Source organism: Rhagoletis pomonella, unplaced genomic scaffold (assembly GCF_013731165.1).
Source record: "Rhagoletis pomonella isolate Grant_MI unplaced genomic scaffold, Rhpom_1.0 Rhpom_scaffold_00006, whole genome shotgun sequence".
Classification (NCBI taxonomy): Eukaryota; Metazoa; Arthropoda; class Insecta; order Diptera; family Tephritidae; genus Rhagoletis; species Rhagoletis pomonella.
The window spans coordinates 33,423,580-33,432,380 of record NW_023458560.1 but is presented as its reverse complement, the minus strand read 5'-3'; positions in this window follow the sequence as shown (position 1 = coordinate 33,432,380).

The following is an 8,801-nucleotide window of genomic DNA, read 5'->3' as shown; positions in this document are numbered from 1 at the left end:
ATTTTAATTTAAATTTTTTTCTCAAGCTTCTGAAATTTTTATGCATTACAAAAACTATTAATGCACTTTAAAATAACACTTTAATTGAATGTGTGGAGTTAAAAACATTTCTTTCTGACAGTTGGGAAATTGTCAAAAAATTCTTATGCATATGTATGTATATGTAATGTATGTACATACATTAGGGTGCCCATCGCAGCTTTTTTTTAATTTCAAAACCCTACCCCCTAATTTTATTCGATTTTATGAGAAATATTATTATAGCCTAATTTTATAAATTTTTTAAAGGTCATTTAGAGGTAGCGTTCGATTTTCAAAGATGAGGTGTCAAACCAAAGAGCTTGGGCAGTAGACGTGCAGTACGGTTTTACTTTTTCGAGAAGAGTTGCCACCTGTTAAATAATTAAACTCAAGGTATTTAATCATCAATGCCCTCAGATCCGATCATTCGATATTCAAAAGTGAGTTGTCAAATTAAAGGGCTTAGGGTGTAGATGTTCAATAAAGTTTTACTTTTTCGAAAAGAGTTGCCACCTGTTAAGAAATGTAGCTCAAATTATTTAAAAAGTTAAGTCAATTTTTACAATATGGGTATTAACCGAAATGGTTTCGAAAAGGTTTTATATCTCAACTACGTTTAGAAGGGTTGCCACATGTTTAAAAATGTAATTAAATTGTAGTTAAACAAATTCGGTAAGTTAATACGGTATCACTATGAGGTGTCAGACAAAAGAGGTTTAAGAAGGTATTAGTTTGGAAATATTTTGAAGGGGGTTGCCACCTATTTGAGAAGTCGAATTAAATTATTTTATACCCAAGTTAAATGAAATATTAAAAACTGATGACAAATGAAGTTCTAAGAAATATTTAGTTTGACAATTTAGCATATTTTGGTGTGTTTGAGGCAAGCCCCAGTTTAAAAGGTTAAATTAAAATTATTCAATAAATTAAATGAATTACTAAACGATGGTTTTCAATGGAAATGGGTTTAAAATCTTTTATTTCTTTACAATATTTAGGAGGGTGTTGACACATGTATAAAAAATAAATTTCAACTTATTTCATCAGCTACTTTAATTATCTATAACAACGTCAGACGAAAAATATTGAAGGAAATTTTTGTTCTAAAACAATTTTTAAGAGGGTTGCCGCCTGTTTTAGAAGTTGTATTTAGTTTAATTATATATAAGTTAGATGGAATTTTAAAATATGGGTATCAATGGAACGAATGTTAAAAAATCTTTAAATTGAACATTTAGAATTTTTTTAGGATATCAGAAGAGGGCTGCCATCTGTTGAAAAATTTCAATTCAAATTATTTCATAAGTTAAATTAATTTTGAAAGGTCAATCGAAATGGGTTTGAAAATAATTTATTTCTGAACTGTACTTAGGGAGTTGCCATGTGCTTAAAAAATCCAATTCAACTTAGTTCATCAGTTAATTGAAATGAATATGTATAACGATTGCAGGCGATAAAAAGATTTTAATTTGAAAATACTTTTAGAGGGTTGCCACCTATTTGAAAAGTGTATTTTTTTTTACTTATACACAAACTACATAAATGAAGTTTCGAAATATTAGTGCCAAACGAAAGAGTTTTAAGAAAAATTGAGGCTGATAATATTTTTAATTAAGGTGTCCATTTATTTTTTTGAAGGTCATCACATCTGCACCGTTATTTCTAATTTACAAAATGAGAAGTCACGTTAAATAACTTGGATTCTACATAGACGTGCAACAAGGTTTTATTTTTTGGAGCTAGGATCTTTTTAGCGGTACAGGGAGATTTGAAATTTGATGAAATGAAGACCGACGCCATGCGAGACCTTTCGTCACTCATAAATGGTTTAGATGAATCATTAGGAATATTTTTTGGGGGTTTTGAATAAAGTTTCAACTGTTTAAAAAGTTAAACTCAATGTTGGCGTTTTAACGCTATGTGGATTCACTAGTTAAATATTTTTTTAAATAAACTGATAAACTTATTGCAATCGCATAAAACTTGTCGGAAATAGGCGACTTTTCGTAAATACGGCTTTGAATTTATATTGTTTATGTACCGAACTTTCAGATTTTTTGAGCAGTGTGGCTAAGGAATTCATAAATATTTATTCAAAATTGATATATACAATCGCTCTTTAGCAAATAAGTGGTTTTTCAAGGAATTTTAGGAAAATGGGAGTGACACCGCCCTCTTATATGATATATGCGTATCTCAAAAACTACTTGACCGATCTCGACCAAATTTATTATACTGATTGTGCTTAGCCTTCTTAACCATCGTTTTGAATATTTTTGAAATTGGATGAAAACTTAAAAAATAAGAAAAAAAATGATTTTTGAAAATCTATAAAAATAGGTAGGGCTGCCAGATATCCGGGACACTTTAGGGAGGACCACTCTCGCCCCCTTCTCTTTCATTTCGACATGCGAAAGGATGTAGTGAAATTTTATTTTGACATACAAAAACAAAAACATAAAAACATGAGATCATGACAACATTACAACGTACGCCAACAAAACAAAACAACTTATCACAACTAAAGCACAGAGAATTTTTCACAAGGCATGAACCTTTTTTATTCTTTATAAAAATACAATTTATACTAAATATATAAAAAAACATAAACAAAAATTTGTAAACTTTGTGCTAAACTCGGGAAAATTCAATAAATTTTCATACAAATTTGCAACATTCTAATCAGACTTTTTATGAAAATTTTTAAAATGAAGTTTTTCAGCCCATTAAATTTTAGTTGGTTTTTGGTATTGTTTTACTGATAGTTTCTTCCATACAAACTATGTTCGATAATTCTTTTTATATGGAAGACACTGTCAGCAAAAAAAATAAATGCTAAAAATCAACGAAATTTGCTGGCAACTTCAGACTTGCACTATATTAATTGGCTCAAAAGTTACATTTTCAAAATTTTTCTAAAAGATCTGATTAGAAATTGTGTTCTGATGAAAGAGCCTACGAGCCAATAATTTTGTACGGCATTGTACTTACAAGTACTATAGGTTTCATGAAAGAAAAAAATTTAAGTACAAGATAACATTAATATATAAGTCATATGGTGCATTTACATGGTATGAATCTGTTCATAAGCCGTATGAATTTTCCTATAAAAGAAGCACCAACTCTATGAAGAAATGAATGAAAGCGATATATATTTAACAATTTTGACTTGTATACTAGACAATATTTTTTTTGTAAACAGCAAATAAAAAAATTTTATTTTGTGCTAGCTTCGAAGCTAGAAGCTTATTTTTTTGTTAAATGTGCTTTAAAAAGGACCTACTGCCAATAAAGCCTTGTGGATTGCTATTTTTCCATATTTGTAATGCTTCCATTTAAAGATCTTTGTGGAAAAACAGTTTTTTGTTCAGAATTGCTTGTTTACGAAACGTTTGGCATAAGTTGAAATCATAGGGATGCCGTTTTCTTCCGTTTCTGAGTGGATTTTATACTTGAAAAGGCACCAAAATATGTATGCAATACTTCTACATATCTTCGTTTAAAGCACAAAACCGCGCATCAAGGAAATGCAAAACCTCGTATGGGAGGTTGCCTAAATTTTATAGGAGAGAGTGAAACTGGTCCCAATTAAAAACGGTTCTCTCTTTTAAACTTAACAATCTTCTCTCCTTATGTCTAAGTCGATATTTTATTATAAATTGCTAAGGGCTTGATGTCAGGAGCTTCCGATGACCAAATATCTTTTTTGGCACAAATTTCAGTTCCGAGGTTTTGCAGAACCACGATACGCGCTTTTGTACTTTAAACGACGAATATGTATATCGCTTGAACAATATGTTAGTGTTTGGCCTAGCTTCTCCTCCGATATTCGGCGTGCGTGATTTTGTCACACAAAGCAAAGGACAGTTTTACGCCGACTCCGAACGGCAATTGTATTTTAATGAGAAGTTGTTTCCATGACAGAATACACTCTGAGGTTTACTATTACCAACAGAGGGGCAACCACTATTAGAAAAACTGGGCTTGAACTCAGGCTCTGCGTAATGCTCTACAGCAGCCGCCACTACTTTTACATATATTGCTGGTATATTCAAAATACTATCCCGAACTTCGGAGTGTATATATGTAATATAAAAAAGAATAAGAAAATGTACCCAAAATTCTGGAGCAAATGGAAAAATGCTCATTGAAAATAGTTCACATGTATAAATTAAAAGATATAACTTAATAGGTTACAGCGCTAAACAAAAGGAAAAGCTAGAAAAAATAGCAATGCGGTTTGAAGGAAACATGAAGCTATAAAATGCTTGTTTGTTTCGTTAATACTCTGAACTTTGTAAGATATGGCACTCTATTATTTGCAGTAGTTTGCAAATATTCACTAATGGTTCTAAAATCGCAAACATTTTCGTGGGATGTTTTTGTTTGATTTCGAATTGAAAATACATTACGATCATATTGTACCGAAATAAGTGCGGTATCCCTGCATTTTTGTAAAAGCCAGAAAGAAGCATAAACTGTATGAAAAAATGAAAGGGAGAAGTATACATGCCTTCTATAATTTTGACTTATATGTATATTTGGCAAGGCTTTGTGTAAACAACAAAAAATACAAATTTTCATTTCTTTGCCAGCTTTGAAAATATAGGCTTATTGTTACTTAAACGTGATATAAAGCTCATTAAAATGTTCTGTAATATCTTGTTGTAAGTTTGTTATCATAGTTCTTCGTATTTTTATTGTCCACTAAACGTGAGTGGCTTCAATTCAAAAAGTTCTAGTACAAGGAATTTCTTTGTTTTGAATTTGTTTGTTTATTGTTTTTAATTTTTAAATTCATACTTTTGACATGTATGTGAATGGCGGAGTTGCCGCTTTCCTCCTTTTCGGTGGGTTTTTATATTAAAAAGGCATCAAAATGGGAAAAACCCCCCTTGGTATCTCTGCATCTGTTAAATTTTTTATGGGAAGATGTATGAAAATTCAACTTGCTATAATTTCATATGCTTAACAGTATCACAACAGTATGTTTACAGTATCTCCCCATAACTTTTCATATGAAAAAATTTATTACATGCATCGATATCATTGAATTCCTCATTAGAACATGTAGTCCCTCTATTTTAGCGTATCAACAGTTCATATGGCTTCATACCATGTAAATGCGCCAATATTTTTCGTTGCTGTGAACTGGTTTCAAAACTTCTGTCTTTTCCTTAATATAATTGTAAAACTCTGTGCACGTCATTTTGAACGTATTTAGGTACATATACTAATCATCAACTATTGCTTGTGCAAAGTTCAACTATCTCGAAATGTGACTATTTCACAAATTAAAGCGGTGCACTGAGAGAAAGAAGTTTATAATTAAAAAATCATGCTAAATTAAAACAAGTAAGAAAGTCTAAGTTCGGGCGGGGCCGAACACTAAATACCCGGCGCAAGTATTACATATATGCCTTTTCACCTTTCCGAAAGCTACCGCTACATGGTAAACCGGGGTGTATCAATTTTGAATAAATTAGCGTCCTTAAATTTCGAAATATTGACGTTTCGAGCATTTCTAAAATTTACCGTTATATGAAAAGCCGTGATTTTAGTCCGATTTCAATAATTTTCAACGGTTTGCTTTTATGTGGCAAACACAATAATCATACCGAGTTTGGTACAAATTGGTAGAACGGTTGCCGAGATACATATATGTGATCATAAGTGGGCGGTGCCACGCCCATTTTCCAAAATTTTATGATAAGCGTATTTCCTGATAAAGAATTGTTGCGAGCATCAATTTTGAATAAATTAGCTTCAATATTTACGGATTTATCGAAGATTTCGTATTTCTCCAAAATACCGTTATATGGGATGTGGGCGTGGTTATTGTCCCATTTTTAAAATTTTCGGCCATTTGGTATCCTGTACCAAGGCCAATAACTGTGCAAAGTTTGGAAGAAATCGGTGCAGCGGTTGCCAAGATATACACATGTAACCATAAGTGGGCGTGGCTACGCCCATTTTCAAAAAAATGTTAATATTCTTATTTTTCGTCTAAAAGTTATTGCAAATATCAATTTTGAGTGAATAATCTTCAGTAGTTACTAAAATATCGCAGTTTTCGTATTTCTGAAAATTACCGTTATATGGGAGGTAGGCGTGGTTATTGTCCGATTTTGCCCATTTTCAATACCATCCGTCCTACGCCCGAAAGAAGTACACGTACCAAGTTTCGTTAAGATATCTTAATTTTTACTCGAGTTATCGTGTGCACAGACGGACAGACGGACGGACGGACGGACGGACAGACAGTCACCGCTTAATCGATTTCTCTTTTCATCCTGATCATTTATGTATACATTTGTCTATATCTATCTCGATTCGTTTTGCCTGTTACAAACAACCGTTATGTGAACAAAGTTATAATACCCTTGTGCACAAGTGCGCTCGGGTATAAAAATACTCATATGAAAGAGCACCAACCCAACTCGTAATACATTTAAACATACAAATTTTAGTATTTAGTATAGAAATATTCAATTCAAATACGGCCATATTAAAATGAAGCGATTTGCAATTACCGATTGCTTTTTCATAATTAAGTTAAAAAAAATATTTAAATTCCATGCTGGTTGTAATGGGAATTGAACCCTGACCCTCTGGGAATTAGCAAATTGTGGCAAGCATCTTCGCGTACTCAGCTACAGCCAGACATGTAAATGTGCATTTAAATGTTGAGTGCGTGCGTGTTATGAAAGTATTATTTTTAAATGCGAACATTTTTAAACGATAATCAAATATAAAATATTCATGTTTACTATGCGTTATTTCCCTCAGTGAATTCACAACATTTTTCTGAATATTGAAACGCGTTTTTTCTCTTAGTGTAGTGATTTTTGAACTTTTATTCAAATTTGTACAATCAAATCAAAAATCGGGACACTAAAACGAAATCCGGGACATTTTAAGGTTGGACCGGGACACCGGGACAAATAGTCTAAAACCGGGACATATCCGGGAAAACCGGGACGTCTGGCAGCCCTAAAAATAGGCAATAATATTTTTCATAAAAAGGAAGGAAATTAGGGGGTAGGGTCTTGAAATTTCAAAACAAAAAATTTCGATGGGAACCCTAATGTACATGTACATATGTATGTGCATTAGGATACCTCCCGAAAATCCGCTAAATATTTTTGTAGAATATTTTAACCTTCTCAATGACATTTTTAATAAGATACATGGAAGTTTCCTAAAATAAGCCTCAAAAACTCCCATTATAGTAAAAGTTACGAACGTTAACTTTTAAAGTAAATTAGCTCGCAGCCAATACAAATACTTATTTCAGTGCCTTTTCTAAAACCGACTACTTTTGTTTCTAGTAGTTGATATGTAGCCAACGGATTGGATATCACACAAGGGAGTAATAAAAAAAAAACATTTAGCTGTTACTACTGGGTGTCGGAAAGTCGAATTTCCATTGATGGAAGGACTTTGGAAATGGAAATTTTTAAGTATCCTAAAATGTATTATGCTCTAAAATTTTTTTAAATATGAAATATCTAAGATCTAATGCAGTTTTTTTTTTTTAATTTGAATCTTGAATTATTCACTGAATAATATTTAGTAAAGTTAAGTTCGTTTTTTCGGCGGACAAAACCTCGAAAGCGGCTTGACCGATTTGAAAAGTTTTTTTGTTTTTTATTTGTTCGCAATAAACTCCGCATGAATTAAAACATAAAAAATTGAGAGTTGGAACCTTTGAAAAATTTCGATTAGTTTAATTGATAAAATAAACTAAGTTATACAATTTGAGTATTAAACTAACGAGTTCTAAGAAAAATTAATTGGAAAATATTTTTGAAGACGGATGCCACATGTCTCCAATATTTAATTAAATTAAATTGATAAGCTAAACAACATATTATTACACTGTATAAAGATTCATTTTTTTCCTTCAAAAGAATATTAAAAAAAAAACACTGAATTCCAATTTTTTATTATAGTATAATAAATTATCTAAATTAAATTTGTCGTCAAGGGTTAAAATATATTTTTCAAGTGAAACTTCTTTGCGTGGCACAGTGTGATATTTCAACAATCTAGGTGGACAAAATTATTTATGGATATTTTTGTGGTATATTTAGGATGCTGTTTTTCTATATACCAACCGTTTTATCAGATTGGCCATTATTTGCAAATTGTTGCGAATTTTCTAAACTTTTCGGTTGCTGAAATTCGGAAAGCTATATAGTCCATCACCATAGGGAACACTTATTCATGAAAAAGAACTATGGAGGCTGTGAACTCGCAGAAATAGGAAAAACAGTACCAAGTGCAGTATGTATACTTTTATTTAAGCCTACTGTGTAAAAAGTAATATTTTTTTTTACAGTTATTTTGTGATATTTCGAAAGGTGGACCAAATTATTTCTTTATATTTTTGGTCATTATATTGACTAATTATAATTAAAAGACGTATTTTTTTTAATATATGTATGTATATATTTTTGTAAAAAATACCTGATATTTAAGGCATAAAGTTTAATTTTAAAATATTCTAAATTAGGTTAGATACTATACATATTTCCCCAGTTAAGATTAGTTTAGATGGAAAAATAATAATTTTCTACATGTTCGTTTAACATATTACGACAAAGTAATAATAAGAATAAGATAAAGAACTTATTTTTATTATACTTGTTTTGAACTCTGAATCAAAAAGTCCGAATATTTGCTTTCATTGAAAGTAAGACTGGGTCTGATAGTGTATAGTCATCTACTATTTCTAAAACTTATGCTAATGATGCATCAAATCTAGTCAAACTTGG